General features: G+C 36.8%; 1 long non-coding RNA gene across 1 annotated transcript in view; it reads right to left on the reverse strand.

Annotated features, from left to right (window-relative positions):
- Positions 1–220: 220 nt before the first annotated feature.
- The window catches only part of LOC127984197 (uncharacterized), a 126,131-nt gene continuing 105,652 nt past the window's right edge, over positions 221–20,699 (reverse strand). The window contains exons 2-3 of the long non-coding RNA XR_008160558.1: positions 14,859–14,971; positions 221–280 (exon numbers count right to left, since the gene is read on the reverse strand). This is a non-coding gene — a long non-coding RNA (uncharacterized LOC127984197). The remainder of the gene's footprint in view (positions 281–14,858; positions 14,972–20,699) is intronic.

The raw sequence follows: 20,699 nt of genomic DNA on the forward strand, positions 1-20,699 counted from the left end.
TCTTTTACATGAAATGCTTCCATTAGTTTGTATATAAAGAGGACTATACTATGTAGTGCACTTTCAAAATGTTATACATCTGCTATGTAAGATTTATAAGTGCCATTTGAATGTATATAATGGTGTGCTTTTGAAAGTTATGGAAGTTCATGTAAGGTCTCTCTGAAGACTACATAAACTATGAAAAAAGTGTACAGCCACATTTACACACATACTGTACCTTTCCAAACCTCCATTAGCATCCAGAGACATGAGGGCCTTGGCCTCAACCTCAGCAATCCTACAAAGCAACAGAAGAGAGGCACAGAGATGAGGTCAGGAGGGTTAACTTCACTCACAATGTCATGATAATGCATGTTTGCTCTTATTGACAAGCCAGCATTGCTCAAAGTCGGTTTTCACACATGACCATGTCTCCTCCTGACGCCCTCTTATGCAGTCTACTTTCACCATCTCCATATGAGGCTAACAGGAAAAAAATATATATTGTCAAATATGACACTCATGTAAATTTGTGCAAACTCAAATATGACATTTATGTAAAAAGTTGTTTGTCAAGCCCAATCTTCGAATCAATGCAACAATTTATGTATGAATGATTTCATAAGGCTGTCTACCATTGCTGTTTCTTCCATTTCTTAAATCATAGGGTTGCTTAGGTATTATTAGCCCTAGTCATTATGGTGTTTTTATTTTATAACCACATGCACTACTCAGTTACTCGGTAACTTGACCATTCAAGCTTTCACATGGCTCAATTAGCAGCACTGAGGACCGGAGGGCAGTATTACTGCTAATACACTCAGAACATTTTTTCAGTACACACGTCTTTTAAACCTTCCATTTGCAGCCCAGAAAACCTGTGGGTCAGAAAAACTTCAAATGGACCTGATTATTGAATTTAGAGCTTTTTAATAAAATAAAAATGAAATAAATGACATTGGCAACATGGATTTAATGTAGGGACAAGGCATTAAGATATTAATATAAGTGGCCTCTTGCTCCAAAATCAGCTTTTACTTCAAACACATAATACAATTAATATCATAAAAATCTTTCAGTGGATTGTCTGAAAAATTTAATTGCACAGACATTACAAAACAAATACATAGAGGGGGATTTGATGACATATTTTATGCCCAGAGAGAAAAACACACAAAACAAAGATGGAAAATGGATGGTGTTGAATGGCAGGAACAAGCTTCAGATTGTTTTTCATGGTATTTATAATTCATCACACAATTATTTAAATTGTAAATTCTAAATACATACCATACAGTTCATATTCCAACTGTGTTTTATCCTGATGTATTCATTAAATTTTAAAGATTTGTTAAATCGGCCCTAATTACAAAGTTATCCTGAAATGATGGGAAAAATTTACAATTATGCATCATGAGGGGAATTACTGTGCAACAACTGATTCAGTAATGAGAAATGCGGCTGGTCTGTGAGGGCAAACACTTTGCACACCTGTCAGCATCGCCCAGAGCAACGATACAAACAAACACACAAAACAGAGTGAACATGCAGATTGGAATAATCCCCAACAACACCTGCTGTTGTTGAGTCATTCACAAAATGAGCATCCCAGTCAGGTGACCAATGTCTCCAGCAGACTCCTTTACCTTGTGTGATAGGAAGTAACTACACAGAGCTGCCCGTAACTCTGACACTGGCCCGTCTTCATGCCAAAATTCAAACTGATGAGGTAATACCCAAGGACAGAGAGTAGATTCCTAAGAGCAAGGTAATTGTATTTATTTGGAGTTCAGAAAAGTGAGATACCTATATTGACAGTATCCATCATTCATCTAGGAATTTATTAGATCGTGAACTCGCATAACAAGTCATCACAGAGTTTCTAATTCAATTCAACATCTCAATTACTGCTTAAACATGGTGTCTAAATGTCACTGTGGCAGAATGCCACATATGCTTTAAGTGAAGTGAAGCATAAAAGTCGAACTAAAACTGAAGCCCAAACAGATTGGAAATGAAACGAGTGTACAAATGAGTACGTTAGATGGAGTCTATCTCTATATCTAACTTTTTGGAGGGGTGGTTTGGGTTGGTGTTTTAGTGTGTCAGTGTTCATCTCTGAGGTGAGGTGTATTTTAATAGAAACGATTACGTCTAGTGTCAATTATAGAAGTATGAGAAAGTGTATATCAGCACATCCGGTGCTTCAAACAAACTCTCAATTATCTTTATCCTCGCAAAAGAATGTGTTTTATTGAAAAAGTGTATGGCAAGTAAATAAATGTAAATGTAAGTGTTTAAACCAAGCCATTATTTCACAAATGTTGAGATCTGCTCACATAGCTCAGGGTTCACCAAGTGAGAAAATGTCTATTCATAATTCCTTACACATTCACTGTGTTATCAAAGTCTTACTGAAGCGAGAAGTACAGAGTCAGAGGGTATAATCACGGCATAGAGACACGCTATTTTCTTGAATCAAATTGTTTGGCAATATACTTATTACAAGGATGACAACAACTGTTGTTAAATCTCTTAGAATGAATTGGAGTGAATGCAGGTGGTTCTACAACAGCTGGTCCATTGAGTTAATCCCTGATTAGAATAAATGAATTTACAGAAGATGATATATATATATATATATATATATATATATATATATATATATATATATATATATACATATATACATATATATATATATATATATATATATATATATATATATATATATATATATATATATATATATACACACACACACAAAGGAAAAGGTGGAAAAAGAAGATGATTCTGGTGTTGGGAAGCATTTCTTCAATTATTTCTTCCTACTAAAATCAAGACACCAATTAGAGCATTTCAGTTTGTATCAGACAGTATTCAATAAAACATAAAAAAGTTCCATACAGTAATACGCCAACAGAGTCTCTGTTTTTGCACTACTCATTATGTGTTTTCACTTCACTGATAATGCCTGCTTCCATTTTTACTTGATTAGTTCATTAGCTTCCATGCTTTTCTGCACTATTTCCTTTTCATAGTTCTGTTTGCCATACTGAAATGAACTTCTGTCTTTACTGGTTCTTTTTAATGTACTTAATTAGAATTGATTATTTTATTTGTCTGCAGTAAAACTAGAAAACATCCCATACAGCACTTTTGTATCGTTGAAGAATACTTGGAATATAATGCAAAAGTTTAATGGACTACAGTTAAGATCTTTTGTTTTTCCAGAGGTTGAAATCCCAGTTCTTATTAAATGCAAATAGGTGTTGCTGGTGTTTTCATTATTGTTTATTGAGCCAAACAATAGTTTCTTAACCATTCACTCAATTATTTAACCCTTGACTACATACTGCATACTGTATTCTGCAAAACTTCCATGACACAATGATACAATTCTACCATTTTCATGCATTGTTACACCAGTTGTTATTCTACTTTTGCTCCAGTTTATTTAAAACCATTAAATAAAATTCTAGGGTATAGTATTGCTCAAAATACTTTAAGCTGGCCCTAAGTTTTACCCTTGGCAGATGCTCAAGACTCCATCAAATGAGCTACTTCCAATTCCTCTGTGGTTTTGCACACCATCCTAGTCTGTTGTGATTGCATGATCTGTATTGTAGACTAGATTCCCAAGGAATAATCATGGGCCACAGTTGATGATAACTTGGAACCATTACTGTTCAGCTATTTTTCTCCACCTCTTTGGTGTAGACAGCTGTAGCTTCCCCTAGGTTACATTAATCAACAACAGTTATATGTACCACTACCATGTTTTATAAAAATGTGCAGCTGCAGTTAAAGTAGATGCATGATTGGAATTTCTTCTTGCTTCAAATAGTGATGCACATCCATTTAAATTCATCTCATACCTGTGTATAAGAATAAAGGGAATGTAATTGGCAATGCACCATTGTATGACAATCCATATTGTTTTGTGCAAACTGTATATACACATGTATACTGTTAGTACAAATCAATATCTGCAATAACATTTGAAAAGAAAAGAACAAAAAAATATACAGTATATTCTATGAGTGTATTCCACAGTTAAGGGGAATGGAGAACTGTAGTCCTCAATCAAGTGCTCCACAGTCAACCAATCTGAAATTTCAATTCAGTCCTATTGTGTTTGCATTTTGCAAACATTTTTTCTTACTGAGCTCAAATGATCAAGAATCTTGTTGACGGCATGAAATGCAGCTCTAATGGTTTTAAATATCTGGGTGTTTTCATAAAACCATCCATTTGAAATAAATTATTCTGCTCTATAATAGAACACTAAAAGCAATTTCAATAAATGGAATAATCTACCGGTGCCGCATATCGGTTGAATTGCCCTCATTGAAATGAGTCCATTGCCCACATACGTTTGGCACTTTTGCTGGCAATTTCAAAAAAGGGCTTGATAGAGGCGGGTTAAAAAAGGATAAGTAACCAAGAGTCACCATTAAAAACAACTTGTCTGCAAAATTAAGACGGCCTCACGTTATATTGTGTCCCTAATACCTGTGTACTTACATAGTAACTAAATGTGTATGTAGTATATACACATCGGTACATAGTTGTAATATTTTTTCACTTCACTAAGTACTCATGTAACAAGAATTATACAACTAAATTTTCTAACAACAATATGTACAGTATAAGAGTAATTGGAACCATTTGATCCACAGGGTGGAGATGGGTAGGTTTAGGGGTGGAAATGGGATCCAGTGGGTGGAGATGGGCAGTTTTAGGGGTGGAAATGTGATCCAGGGGGTGGAGATGGGTAGTTAAAGTGGGAGGAAATTGGATCTCGAGTTGGAGTTGGTGCACCGCTCTGTACTTACAAGTGTACTTACATGGTAACTCCTCAGGAACTGTCCACTTAATATAAAGTGTAATATTCTGGACACCAACCAGAATTTATATGTAAAGCCTAACTTACAGGCTGCTGCTGTGTAACATCTGAGTAATTACATTATAAATCTAATATAAAGTGTAACACTTGCTTTACCAAAAAGTGGTGTTAGTCCTGTTACACAGTTGTACTTTCATTACCAAAATGTGTTGTTACACAAAATGTCCTGTTACACATTTGTACTTACACATACCATTCAGTGGGTTGTTACATATATATTTACACAAACATTAGTGCTGTATACACTATCTATCAATGTGTACTTACACTGTGGTTACATACTATGTATACATCAAGTTACTATGTAAGAACACAGGTATTAGTGACACTTACTGTAATATAAGGTGAGACCATTTAGACAAATTTGGATTAGTCATATGCATAACTAGTTCAATCAATCACCTTTATTTATATAGTGCTTTAAACAAAATACATTGCGCCAAAGCACTGAACAACATTCATTTGGAAAACAGTGTCTCAATAATGCAAAATGATAGTTAAAGGCAGTTCATCATTGAATTCATTGATGTCATCTCTGTTCAGTTGAAATAGTGTCTGTTTTAATTTGCAATCAAGTCAACGATATCGCTGTAGATGAAGTGACCCCAACTAAGCAAGCCAGAGGCGACAGCGGCAAGGAACCGAAACTCCATCGGTGACAGAATGGAGAAAAAAACCTTGGGAGAAACCAGGCTCAGTTGGGGGGCCAGTTCTCCTCTGACCAGACGAAACCAGTAGTTCAATTCCAGACTGCAGCAAAGTCAGATTGTGCAGAAGAATCATCTGTTTCCTGTGGTCTTGTCCTGGTGCTCCTCTGAGACAAGGTCTTTACAGGGGATCTGTATCTGGGGCTCTAGTTGTCCTGGTCTCCGCTGTCTTTCAGGGCAGTAGAGGTCCTTTCTAGGTGCTGATCCACCATCTGGTCTGGATACGTACTGGATCCGGGTGACTGCAGTGACCCTCTGATCTGGACACAGACTGGATCTGGTGGCCACGGTGACCTCGGAACAAGAGAGAAACAGACAAATATTAGCGTAGATGCCATTCTTCTAATGATGTAGAAAGTACGGTGTTATGTGAAGTGTTCCGGTTCCAGTTTACCTAATTAATGCAGCCTAAAAATCCTTTAATGGATTTGGATATTAAAAGCATATTAGTATGTTATGTGTATGCCAGGTTAAAGAGATGGGTCTTTAATCTAGATTTAAACTGCAAGAGTGTGTCTGCCTCCCGAACAATGTTAGGTAGGTTATTCCAGAGTTTAGGCGCCAAATAGGAAAAGGATCTGCCGCCCGCAGTTGATTTTGATATTCTAGGTATTATCAAATTGCCTGAGTTTTGAGAACGTAGCGGACGTAGAGGAGTATAATGTAAAAGGAGCTCATTCAAATACTGAGGTGCTAAACCATTCAGGGCTTTATAAGTAATAAGCAATATTTTAAAATCTATACGATGTTTGATAGGGAGCCAGTGCAGTGTGGACAGGACCGGGCTAATATGGTCATACTTCCTGGTTCTAGTAAGAACTCTTGCTGCTGCATTTTGGACTAGCTGTAGTTTGTTTACCAAGCGTGCAGAACAACCACCCAATAAAGCATTACAGTAGTCTAACCTTGAAGTCATAAATGCATGGATTAACATTTCTGCATTTGACATTGAGAGCATAGGCCGTAATTTAGATATATTTTTGAGATGGAAAAATGCAGTTTTACAAATGCTAGAAACGTGGCTTTCTAAGGAAAGATTGCGATCAAGTAGCACACCTAGGTTCCTAACTGATGACGAAGAATTGACAGAGCAACCATCAAGTCTCAGACAGTGTTCTAGATTATTACAAGTAGAGTTTTTAGGCCCTATGATTAACACCTCTGTTTTTTCTGAATTTAGCAGTAAGAAATTACTCGTCATCCAATTTTTTATATCGACTATGCATTCCATTAGTTTTTCAAATTGGTGTGTTTCACCGGGCTGCGAGGAAATATAGAGCTGCGTATCATCAGCATAACAGTGAAAGCTAACACCATGTTTCCTGATGATATCTCCCAAGGGTAACATATAAAGCGTGAAGAGTAGCGGCCCTAGAACTGAGCCTTGAGGTACTCCATACTGCACTTGTGATCGATATGATACATCTTCATTCACTGCTACGAACTGATGGCGGTCATATAAGTACGATTTAAACCATGCTAATGCACTTCCACTGATGCCAACAAAGTGTTCAAGTCTATGCAAAAGAATGTTGTGGTCAATTGTGTCAAACGCAGCACTAAGATCCAATAAAACTAATAGAGAGATACACCCACGATCAGATGATAAGAGCAGATCATTTGTAACTCTAAGGAGAGCAGTTTCAGTACTATGATACGGTCTAAATCCTGACTGGAAATCCTCACATATACCATTTTTCTCTAAGAAGGAATATAATTGTGAGGATACCACCTTTTCTAGTATCTTGGACAGAAAAGGGAGATTCGAGATTGGTCTATAATTAACTAGTTCTCTGGGGTCAAGTTGTGGCTTTTTTATGAGAGGCTTAATAACAGCCAGTTTGAAGGTTTTGGGGTTAGGTTTGGGGTAGTTAATATGTTAATTAAATAAGCTGTAGTTTCTAATGTCTTCATTAGAAAACAATGCTGTTTTTTTATTCTCAGTGTCATTCAGATGATTAAATTGTTATATTACTGCCACGGAATGCTCCAAAACAAGGAGCCACAAGACACAGGTGAATGTAATAAGACTTGAACAAAGGGATAGGATGGCGGGCCAGGTCCACGTAGTGAAAGAGGTCTAGAAACAGAGGTAGGCCAGAGAGGCAGGTTGGGCCCAGCAGTGACAGACCAGCGAGGGTCCAGCCGAAGAACAACCCCATCGTGTGACCAGGGCAGAGCCAGGAGCTTGGTTGACAGCAAAGAGAGAGCTTATGACCACCTCAGCAGAGCTGACAAGGCCAATGAACCCCATAGCAGATCAGGCAGGACTGCAAAGAAGAGCACAGAAAGATTTGTAACAGCCTTGATGGTTGTAACAGGACAGGCAGACAGTTCAGCAACGGTCTCCTTGACCAAAATAGGGCAAGCAGACAGTCTAACAACAGTCTCCTTGGCCATGACAAGGCAGACTGTGAGTTCAGAAGTGGACACTAATGCCCAGAGTGGAGCTGAAGCAGAAGCCGCAGCTCAGGAGTAAACTCAATCTGGAGTAAGCTCTGAAATGGATTTGTTGACTGAAACAAACTCTGGAATGAATTTGTAGACTTGAATGGGCTCTAGAGTGAACTTAAAGACTTGAGCGGGCTCCAAAATATTGAGCGGGCTCTAGAGTGAACTCATAGACTTGAGCGGGCTCCAAAATACTTAAGCGGGCTCTAGAGTGAACTCATAGACATGAGCGGGTTCTGGAATGAACTCATAGACTTGAGTGATCTTTGGAGTACTTTAGCAGGCTCTGGAGTGAACTCATAGACTTGAGCGGGCTCCTAAGCACTTGAGCGGGCTCTAGAGTGAACTGTAGACTTGAGTGGGCTCTGGAGTGAAGTCATAGACTTGAGCATGCTCTAGAGAACTTGAGTGGGTCTGGAGTGGACTCTGAAGGCTCCCATGCACGCAACACAGCCCAGAGGCCAAAAGGAAAAGACAGCCTTCTTTATAATGGCAGAAGCAGTTAAATTGGGCAGTTCTGTGATGACCTCTGAGACCAACAGGGTCAGTTCCTCTAGGACCACCAGACTTGGAACCACTGGAATCAGGTGCTTCAGGACCAGCATACTCGAGGCGAGTAGAGCCAGTTCCTCCAGTACTACCAGACTCAAGACCAGACTCCATCCACTGCGAATACACTGCGTAGCTCCTCCAACATCTGGTGCCAAGCCTTCCACTTCTTCAAAGCAGGAGGAATACAAATGCCCAAGGTCCACAATCCGATAAGCCCAGCCGAGCTGCTGGATCTGTTGATAGCTGTTTTATTCTGTCACGGACTGCTCCAAAACAAGAAGATCCAAATGCAGCAGAGTCACAAACAGTGCAATATATGTGGATGAGTTAACAAGGTAAATGAGACAGCTCAGTGTAATAAGACTTGATAGTCAAATTTGCTCATGTACATTCCACATATAGGCTAAAAATATCAGGAACATTTTGTATTAATCATGATAGCTATTTATATGAATGCCACTGATTGTCTAAACAATGCTATGTGAAATGTATCATATAGCTCATGTGGTTGGTTGCTTGTGTATGGCAATATAATAAACCAATGAAATATACACTAAAATTGAAAAAAAAAAAAACATTTCACTTGTTACACAATTTAGAGGATGAGCTCTTTTGACTTACTGATGTTGGAAAGCTGTTTAACACGCACACACAAACTCACGTTTGTTTTTGTGAAAAGTGGGGACATCCTGTAGGCGTAATGGTTTTTATGCTGTACGAAGTGTATATTCTATCGCCCCTTCACCAACCCTACACCTAACCCTAACCCTAACCCTCACAGGAAACTTTGTGCATTTTTACTTTCTCAAAAAAAAAAAACTCATTCTGTATGATTTATAAGTGTTTTGAAAAATGGGGAAATGGGTTATGTACTCATAAGTCACCCTCTCCTTGTAATACCTGTGTCATACCCATGTCATTATATAGAGTTGTGACCTGATATGTCTCAAAAACATGTACACACACACACACACACACACACACACACACACACACACACACAAATACAATTTACAATACTCAATTGTAATTTTCCAACTAAAAGTTCCCGATTTGTTTACATGTGAATATGACACAATTGTGGATCAGATTTCCTGTCTCTTTTGAGTGACAAGTCACGAATATGACCTTTAGAATGATATCGACGTGATGAATTGGTGATAAATGCCATCATATTCTATTACACTATAGTTCCTTGCACATGATAGCTTCATCTACTACTAAATATTTAATAAACATTTTCCATTTTCGTCTTTTTTTCCAATCATGATACATCTGTTCATCGGCAAATACAGTGTTTGCCATTCGCACTCAGGAAATTACATGAATCCAACTTCATCCCCTCAAGATCCTCAAGGTGTCTTTCCCAGGCCAGGAAGCAATCAGAATCTCCACTGAAAGCTGATCATGTCAAACACGGAGATCTTCAAGATCATTCTCATCACAAGATGCACAGGCTCCCAAAAGCTTGCAATATGCTTCCCTGTAAGGAGACGTAATGCACAAGTTAAAAAATAACATCCTGTGGCACGTTTTGAGTTTTGGAAGTCGGCTCTCGAATTGAAGAGTGTATGTTACCAGATGTTACCATGCTGTTAGCACATTTTATGCCTAGGGATGTTGCACAAATCTTTGCCAAACAGAAAAATAGGTACAGACCTTGTATAGGAACAAAAACTTTAAGAACGTTTGTCTCGAATTATAATGCAGTACAGTAACTGCAGAAAAGTAACCCTGTTATCTTTAAAGTCATCTCATATTCAGATGAGACAGAATGCTGAATAATTGAGGCTCTATTTTCAATTTCAGATGAAAATAATGTTTGGGAACACCCAGGGCTCGGCAGTCCTTGGTGGCCTCGATTTTCTCACCTAGAGATTACTCTGCATAAACCAAAATCCAAAATTAATCTACATAATTGGCAGAAGACAAATATTAAGTGATGCTGTCTCCCAAGGATATGCTGGAACTCTTGAATCTCCCACTTGCATTTTTTTTTATCTCTGAACTGCAGACACAAATTAAAAACCCACAGCGATGTTACACCACACTGAAGTAAAATGGGGTTCTCACGGAATTTAAGTTTTAAATGAGGCTCTTAACAATGAACAGATATACTCCCTTAGACCTTTGACATGGATGATTTATTCATCAAATTAAGAAGAATTCACTGAAAATCAGTACTATTAGTTGAAAAATAGAATAAAGACTAAATTTTACCTTTCCTTTTCAAAGAAGAGCGCTGTAATAATTAGACATTGTTCTGATTATTTTACATTTATTATCATCACCATCTTTGTTTGAATGCCATTGAATGTGATTATTTATTCGTTCTAAATAATTTGGTTTTCAATTTTCATTTATGCTGTGTTTTGGAGATGGAATTGAAGAGCAAAGGTGTTTGCAGGTTTAGACATATTGAGATTTCACAATGTAAAGATCTGCATTGAAAGACACCTGAACATCAGTTTGCATACAAGAACTTTTGAATATTATGAAAGCTATTGTCAATCAGTGTTGTCAATATTAATGTGACTGCTACAACAAGACTGCATTTGGTTACACCACATCTTTAAGGTAGGGTCAGATCAGGTCAGATCTGCCTGCTTTAGCTTTTTACATAATTGGAAAATGCAGCAGACATAAATAATAGTTTTAAAAACAGAGGCAGGGTTAGACACCCTGTAAGCATTTTTGAGGTAAGATGATTTTTAATTTTGTCAACTGCTTATTTCCTCAGGTACAGTGGTAAATACAATCCATGTGGCTTTCTTAGAGTAGATTTTATTTCACAACAACACTTTGACAAACACCCTTTGAGGCTTTGAGAATAAAAATAGGCTATACAAAATACACAAAAAAGTTGCATGTTGAATAAACTGCTTATAATTGCTTCTTAGCACAATAAGTTTCTTGAATCTGATTGCTTAAATGAGTCCATCTAGTTGTTAAAAATTTCAAAAATATTTATAATCACAGTCGCTACTGGAAACGAATCATTTGGTTAACTGAAAAGGGCACTACTTTAATGTATCTTGTATCACATTCGCGGGCTCAGCGTTTCAATCAAGCACAACTGCTGCCAGTTTTAGAGAAAATTACCACAGTATTATTACAATCTGCCTACTGTATTGTTTGTTTTTTATTGCTGGGTGGACTATTTTTCTTAGAAGAAGTTTCAAGAAAACATAGGCCTACAGGTAAAATACAGCCTCAAATCAAAATGTCTTTACACTTTTCTTTGGTGATAAGTAAGCAGGATAACAAAGAGTTAGATGGTCATATTGACAAATTAAACCCTGTTATAACAGTAATACTGAATTTCCATTGTGTTGTGGTTTAAGTTGTTTTCCTCTTCTCAAAAAATGGCAATGTTCACTTTTGGGGAAAAATGCCCATTTGTATGGACTTTAGGCTTTTATTCTCACTCGAGGGTTTTGTGGACATTAAATAAGGCAAGAAATAAAGTTCTTCTCATAAGGCTTTATGGGTGTAAAGAATTCCCTTCAGCTACTTGCAAATATGATAGAATAATGAAAAACAGTATCATAGCGTGCCACATTATGTGTGCACACTGTCAGATCTGTTTATCATCTTGTTGCCGCTGAGATGATGACCTCTACACCTGGGAAGGCACTGGAAAAAAAGAATACAAAGGCTTCGGTTTCTGAGGATGTCAATCTGCCTGACTCCTTTGACCACTCCGGGCATGAGTTTATAAATTCTGTCAGGGCCCACAAAAAGAACAAGTGATTTCAGCTGGTGGAGAAATAAAGAGCAGGATGATTTCCTCGAAAATGTTGTTTGCCCCTGCAACTCGTTATGTTTGTGGAACTGCCATTTTTGATAACAAATCTCACTGGTGCAGAGACACTGCTATGACAGCTGTGTACTACAACACATCATGTAACCATGGGGGTTAAAGGTTATTTGAGAAGAGGAAACCAAGTAGGTCTGGAGAAAACTTGCATTCCCATTGATCTGAGATGTAGTTGCATGGCTGCCGCAGGATCTGCCAGAAATACCTCAATTTTAAATCTGTCATCTTTGCTCATGGGCATTCTGTTCTGCAGCCCGGCCGTATTTGAACAGAGATGCCATGTGACTAATCATTCTGGAAAATGATATCATTGTTATCCTTATTGGCTGGACAAATCCTTTACTAGTGACTATCCTGAGCTTTGACATCAAAGACAAGAGACAGAAATATATAGGTCCATTTCACATTTATTTATTTATTTTTGCTAAGTCTTGCAAATTTGACTTTTTACCTAGTAATTCTGACTTTACATCTTGCAATTCTGTTTATTTCCCCAAAGTATTTAGACACCTGGCTACATATACATATACAATACACAAAAACATAATTTCACCTAACCGTACTAATAAATACATAGAAATAACCTCTGTTAACTTTAAAAAGTACTGTTTGGCTATCCACAGTACATTGTGTACTGAATGAAGACATGAAACCCTTATTATGAACAGCTAAGCAGAAGGACTTCCATTAAAGCTCAAGTGTCCATCAACATCCTTTCCCCACGTTTGCTTCCTGTTCTAGTCAAAGGGGCAGCATCGATCATGCGAATGCTATGCGAAGGTCATCATATCTTGGCACGGCAGTCACCCCAATTGCAGCGTCTTTCAGTGCGGCTGGTACACGAGATGGTGGAACACATCAGTCAGTCCTTGAGTAGAATGCTAGCGCACTAGCCGCGTCCCAGCGGAGTGCCCTTCAGGGCTTTGTAATTGCTTTTTTCTTCACACAGCACTCATTTGTCCTTCATGGAGCTATGTTAAGCCACCCGAGTGATCATGCATCCTCATGTAAACACCTGCTTCTTTGCTTGGAGGAATTCACTTAGTGCTTTCTTTCAGACCAAAACATTAATTAATTAATTAATTAACCCGGTTAATCTTTTAAAATGCCTACCACATTGCATATGTTTTATGTTTTGCTCTAAGTAATTTTGAATACATCAAGAAATGGTACTGCTTAAAAACTGTACTCCCCCAATATTTTTTCTGTAGTTTTATATCCACACGTTTAATAACAAGATCATGAACCCAAACTTCCCTCTAGAGCCCTTTGATCTCTTTTTAGACCGTTTTCCCAATGTTAGGCTGTAAAAGTAAATGAGCTATTAAACATCTTTTTTTTTCTCTGGCTGATTTAACATCAATGAATCCAGCTACTGTATATCTATAAAATAAAGCTGCAAAGATGCCAAGTTAATTAAGGTTTGATGTAGTAAAAACTGCCAACCAAAAACGTTTATCATTGTGGCTTGCGCATACAGTACTAGTGCCAGGACTGTTTCTACTTTGTTAAAAAAAAAAAAAATCCTAAACTTGTACGTCTGGGGGACAGACCTTCCAATTAAGATACAGATGCTCACTGAGATACACTTTAACTTCAAAATCCATTATATATAAAAGAAGATAAGCTGTCAAAAGTAAGGAAGGGTTACTTGAAAGTCAGCTTTGAGGATTCATCCTATGCTCCATGAAAATGAGATCGCTTCCAGATGGGAAGGAGAAAGTGAAGACATGCCGAGAGAATTTGGATCATATGGAAGAATTCTCTGTGCTATACTTTTTCATTTGTATCTTTTTGATATGCATGAAGAACATTTTTATATGAATAGTTCTGCCAAAAATGAGAGTTGTCATCATTTACTTACCCTCATGCTGCTCCAAAACTTGTATGAATTTCTTTTTTTCTGTTCTAAACAAATGGAGATGTTTTAAGAATGCAGATGGTTACACTTGTCCATTCAGTTATAATGAACAGGGACTTTACAAGCTTTAATAAAGATGCAAAAGCATCATAAAGGGAATCCATATAAACAGCTCAGTAGAAAGTATCACATACAGTAGTTTTAGATGGCTTGGAATAAAGTGCACAATAAATAAATATAAAGTTCACATCCTTTTTAAAGGTGAAAGATGCCAGCTCTCATTTACTTAAATTTTCGGGTGAACTAATTCTTTAACACAGGGATTGGTGTCACTATGCATAACAGGAGGTATCTATGAGGCACAACCTCTTTGCATCATAGAATTAGTGGCATTTCCTTCCTTAGGGCCATGATATTCAGGCATGTCAGAACTGATTATTCTTATTATAAAATCAACAAACGACAATCATATTTTCCATTCTGGTTCCAGAACCTCACAAAAATGTAATCCAGGAAAACGTCCCAATCAATTGCCTATAGGGAATTATATGATAAGCTATTCAGCCATTTACTCACCATATATTTTATTTGTGCGGTGCATCAGGCGTGTTGCTCACCTCTGCAGGGGATGTTGCTTGACAGTGAAAAGCAACAATCCTCAGAGTCTCTGCTGACATCAAATGGCAAATCTGAAGAATGCAACAAGAATTTTTGACATCTCAAGATCACTGGGGGAAATGAAAATGGGGATTAGAACAAAAGTGTTTGGTCATAATTTAAACACACAGCTCTGATGTTTACAAAACTTTAGCATGAGCCAATGAATGCATTATAGGAACATAAAATGCCATTGAAGATTATCCTAATTTCTAATTCATCTTCTTTTTTCTTCTTCTTTTTTTCACAGAAAAAAACCCCTTTTGATTTCGTTTGAAATGTGCATTTTCTTAAAGTAATAGTATATATATATTTAAAATGCAGTAAATTATTTTTTTTGTTTATATATTTAAATGTATTATTATTTTTATTTATTTCGATTTTTTTGTTTATTTTTGGCTCACAGCTCTCAATCAAGTTAGATTTCTGTCACTTCCTATAAAAATAAGTTTGGGCATCTCTGATCAAGTTGATTAGATCAACTAAATAAAAATACTTGAGATATGAAATACGAAATATGTGTGCTTATATGCAAATTCCACACAACGCACACAAACTGTTAATGACTAATGCAAATTGTCACGGTCAAGTGAAGTCTTAATTGGGCAGAAATAAAATGTCTTGCCTTTAATACTTATTTCATACCGCTAGGGGGCACTGTTGAAACATCCATTATTTAAGCACTCCAGAAGTCTCATTAAACTCCAAAATAATTTTGATGAACTGCTTAGATGGGGGATGGTGACTGCTAAATAAACTGGTGAATATGAGTATGATTTAGATTTCAGGAGGGAAAAACATCTAAACTTCACTGGTCCTTAACAAATCTACACTAAGCCTGGAAACAAACAACATTAGAAGAATTTTACAAGAAACGTATTCGGACACATTTATTTATATTGTTACAAACCTTATTATTGAACCATCTCAAATATAATCTGAATATATTATACCATCTTAGATGAATGATCAAATTCCCTAGCAGTAAATGCTTTTCGACTAAAATAATAATACATGAGTCATGTTAATGAACTATCTATCCATATATTGTCATGACTTCTGAGTGACCTGAGTGTGATGTGTGTGTATGGCGAGTCTGAGCAGGGGACATCAACAAGCTTTATTCTTTTGTATCAGTGAACTCTGATTCCAAAGTTGCCTAGCAACAGTGACAGTAACAGCTGAGACAGCCTTGATCTTGTTGTTTAAACCATTACAAATAGGTGATGTGAGAAGTGGTACCATGGTAACAACAACAGTGTGTCTGAAGCAGGTGTTCACATTGGCACATGTCAGAAGAGCCATGAAGCCTGCGTCTAAACATTCAAGCTATGTTAGATAACGATGTCTTTAAAAAGAAATTAAGTACTGTATTATCTTCAATCACTATAAATGTTAGCATCCATAAACCATTTGCACCAAAACATTTGAACCATTTTTACTGTATTGTTCTACATCATACCCTGTGTTATCCAATTGTTTTTCAATAAAAAAAACTATATATTGATTTTTGTTGTTTTAACTTGATTTAAAAAATAATACACACACACACATGCACACACACACACACACACACACACACACACGCAAGCATAATCACATATTAATAATTATCATGCATGATAAAAAAGCAAACAATCTCACTCTTATACAGTAAGATTCTTCAGAAAGTGCAAAAATATTTAATCACAATTTTAATATAATTAAATGTTAATTATTTATATTAGAATATTTATATAATCATAAAAACAATAATTGTTACATTTTGTGTAATTCAATTATTTAATTTTAAATATATAAATATATTGTGATGGGTGTGTATACATATGTAAAATATTATATGCAATTATTATATATTTCTCATACACGTGTGTGTGTGTGTGTGTGTGTGTGTGTGTGTGTGTGTGTGTGTGATTATCATAGATAAGATTAATACACACTTCATTCCACCATTAAGGACAATATAGGGCTAAAAAATAAACCCAAGTGAATATAAACTAGCATTAATATGGAAATTGATACTGACAATACACATGTAGAGATGTTTATTATTTGTACAAAGCTCAGATTTGATTTGGCTATTTAGCTGTCACAGGTTTTGTGACCACATTGAGCTCAAAACGAAAGCCAAAGGCGTTTGCCCTTCAGACCTGTTTGTTTCAGATGAGATGTGCTCTGTGTGTTCTGAGAGAGAGAGAGAGAGAGCATCCATGCAGGTATGATCACAACCCGCTGCTTTCTTCCACCCTGCCAGGTTGAAGCACACACTTCTGTTTGATACACCTGGACACATCGAGTCTGATTCGTTTAGCCTGCGCGTACCAGCCGTGAAGCATTTCTCTCCGATACGAGATCACCCTTTGTGGCAGGTTCAATTCAATTTTACCAGCAGCCCCTCTATCAGGCATCATTAGTGAGTCATTTCTCATGGGATTAGGTGCTAATGATTGAGGAAAACCGATATACTCTTCCATCAGTTCCTGTCATGTTTTCATGACATTTCATAATTGCTTTAGCAAGAGAAATCTAGTCCAAGTGCTGCAGCGGCTTTTTTTTAAAAACACCATTAGCTAATACAGCTTTTCAATTATATTTCTATGGATGCAATCTCTATCTACGCGTACGTGCTTGTGTTTGTTGTTGTACTGTATGTGAAAATCAGGCCCGCATGGAATCTGTAGCTGCTGAATTCCATAGAATCGGAAAACTGCTAGTTTCACAAATCTCATTTTCCTCCATTTCATCATGATTTACTCACCCTCATGCTATTACATTCCTGTATGACTTCTGTGGAAATCAAAGACGGATGTTTAAAAACTAAACTAAACTAAACTTTAAAATAAAATAAAATGAAGGTATTTGATTTATTTATTAATAAAATAAGTTTCATCTCCCAGTCCAAAACCCTTTACATTAAGGTGAGTAAATGCTGACAAAATTGTTCATTAAATATTCTGGCTGATTTGATTATGCATTTCACCTCTGTTTAACAAAAGTTCCATGTTTACATCCATTACACAGATTTCCCCCCGAAATTAGGCCAGAAAAAGCTCATTCCTGCCTGACCCTGGAACAGATAATATACAAAACCAGCAGGTAACATAATGCTTTCTATTGAATGTTCCAACTAATCATATTAAGACAAACATCAATAGATGATTCTGACCAAAAGCAAGCAATTACACAATGAGCCAATCAAAATGCAGAGACCTCCAAATACAATATTCCATCTCACTTACATTACAAAGTTCAATTCTCACAGAGCACTTTTCAGCTCTACTGTAAACAGACAACCCAGTGATTTGTATCAACAATCTCCTTTGCAGAACAATGTGAGGTGGCTGACATATGCCGCAGATATTCTGACTGCTGGTGCTAGTTAGTCACCGGGGTCCAGATGATTCACAGGGTGAATGTGGCAGTTCTCTGTTGGCTGCCCGCTCCTCTCTACGGGATGTACTACTGTGAAAGCCAGAGCAGGTCTGTTTCTAACACGTGCTTCTGGCCACATGATCCAAACAGACCCCAGCTGTGTGAGGGATCGTCTCTGCAGCCCTGGACACAATACAGTAACGGTTCTCCCTGTGTGCCCACGCCTCGCTTGAAGCCAAGTCAGCATTTTAATGCAGATGGCGGACCACTGAGTGTGCAGTGAACCTTCCAGCAGGCCCGGTGCGGTGTGCTCGTAACAGTGAGGCCTCTTCATTAAGCTGTTGGAGGAAATTAAGGCCCAACTTTGATCATGGCCCCAGCCCGCCAGGACCCAACAAGCAAATCTCTCTCCAGACTATAAGCTCTCAAGGAGCTGGAATGCAGGCATGGCATAGTGAAAGGAGAACAAAGGCACTTGGCTGTACTGTGGACTTGGACATTCTGTTCAGCAGGGAGTAGAGCGGTGAGGACTCGAGTCACAAATGGCCTCCGTGCGCCATGCAACTCATTCCTTGTTGGTCCATTACATTTTTAAAGTAATTTACAAATTCAGAACAACTAAATGACAGCACCAAAAACAAATCTAAACAATAAAAGTAAAACAAAATAATAGAAAAAAGCAAATGGAAAATAATAAATAATTTTAACAACAACACATTAATAATAATAATAATTAAGCAAAGAAAATGAAATATATTAAAAATAAAGCAAAACAAAACTATATATATATTTTAAAAATCTGTCAATATTTAAATCAATAAAGTGGTGGAACTGGAAAAAACTAAACAAAACAAAAAATAGGTAAAGAAGCAAATCATTAAACTATATTAATAATAGAATAAAGCAAAAAAATATATATTTATATAAATATATATATATATATATATATATATATATATATATATATATATATATATATATATATATATATATAAAGCAAAGCAAAACAAATAAACAAATGTATATATAATTCAATACTAATCCTCCATGTGGCATGCAATTGCTTTGTTGTTGGTCTTAAAGTCATTTTAATTCTTAAGGCCATTTTTAATTTTAAAGAGTGCCTATTATGCAAAATCCACTTTTACATGGTGTTTGGGCATAAATGTGTGTTGGCAGTGTGTGAACACAACCACCCTACAATGATAAAAATTCACCCATCCTAATGTTTAATCCCATTTAAACCAAGTCAGTCTCAATACCCACATGGAAAGAACCTATGAGGATATATGCGCATATATAAAACCTATATGCAGTTTATATGCACATATACTGTATGCTGCACAGCATATATGAACATATATGATAATATATTTGCTGCATTTATGCGTATATATGCCACATAATGGCACCAGTCAGAGCAAGAAGTACCAGTAAGGTAAGAAAATGTAAAGTTTTCCTTGTGTTAAGTCAAAGTATTTTATTTCTCTTTGAGTTTCTGTTTTGGGGTGCTTTTGTTTTGCATTCTAGTATTGTGTAATCAGTTTATTGCGTCATTAATAGATGATTTATATATTTAAAAAATATATGTTTATATAGGTTATTTACATATGGGTAGGCCTGCCACTTGGATTCTCATGCAGTGTGACATCACATTGCATAGGGCCGGGGTGTTGGTTGAAAGCTCTGCATTGCTATAATTTCCACCTTCTTCCGGTTGTACGCTGTCCTTTATTTTCTCCACACTCGAGCAGCTGTAACATCAACGTCTCATAAGCAATCCTGATGCTCTCTGTTTCAATGTAAGAATGAAGATTCTTCATCTTCTCTCAACTTCTGAGCAGCTGAGAATGCTGTGGATTACTTAAAATGTTTCAATTTATTGCGCATCAAAATCTACCTAAATATGTGTTTCCCTACAGACTCCTTTGTGAATGTCCTGTCCGCATGTCCTGATTTTGCCAAGTCCGATGTGTTCCTAGGTCAACATATTTTGTTGACCCTGGAACAACATTTTACTCCAAAAATATATTCTTAACCATATCCCTACACCTAAACCTAACCTTAACCATGAGTAATCCCTAAAATCAGAGGAAATGATAGATGAATGACACTGATGTACAAGCACCAAACACTGATTTTAAGCATAAACTTCACAAAATCTATAAACTGGTTCTTCAAATCTGATTGGTTAATCACAATGTTGTTCCAGGGTCAACAACGATGTTGTCCCAGGAACATGTCTCACTTGGTAAAATCAGGTTAGGCTGCCCTGTCCTTATGGTGCTTAGCCTTTCAACTGTATTTGTGTGCATATATTAAGTATTTTTTAACTGACCAGCTTGTGGGATTAGTTTGCGCTGTTTGTAGCGTGAGATTCGTTAGCGC

Source organism: Carassius gibelio, chromosome B20 (assembly GCF_023724105.1).
Source record: "Carassius gibelio isolate Cgi1373 ecotype wild population from Czech Republic chromosome B20, carGib1.2-hapl.c, whole genome shotgun sequence".
Classification (NCBI taxonomy): Eukaryota; Metazoa; Chordata; class Actinopteri; order Cypriniformes; family Cyprinidae; genus Carassius; species Carassius gibelio.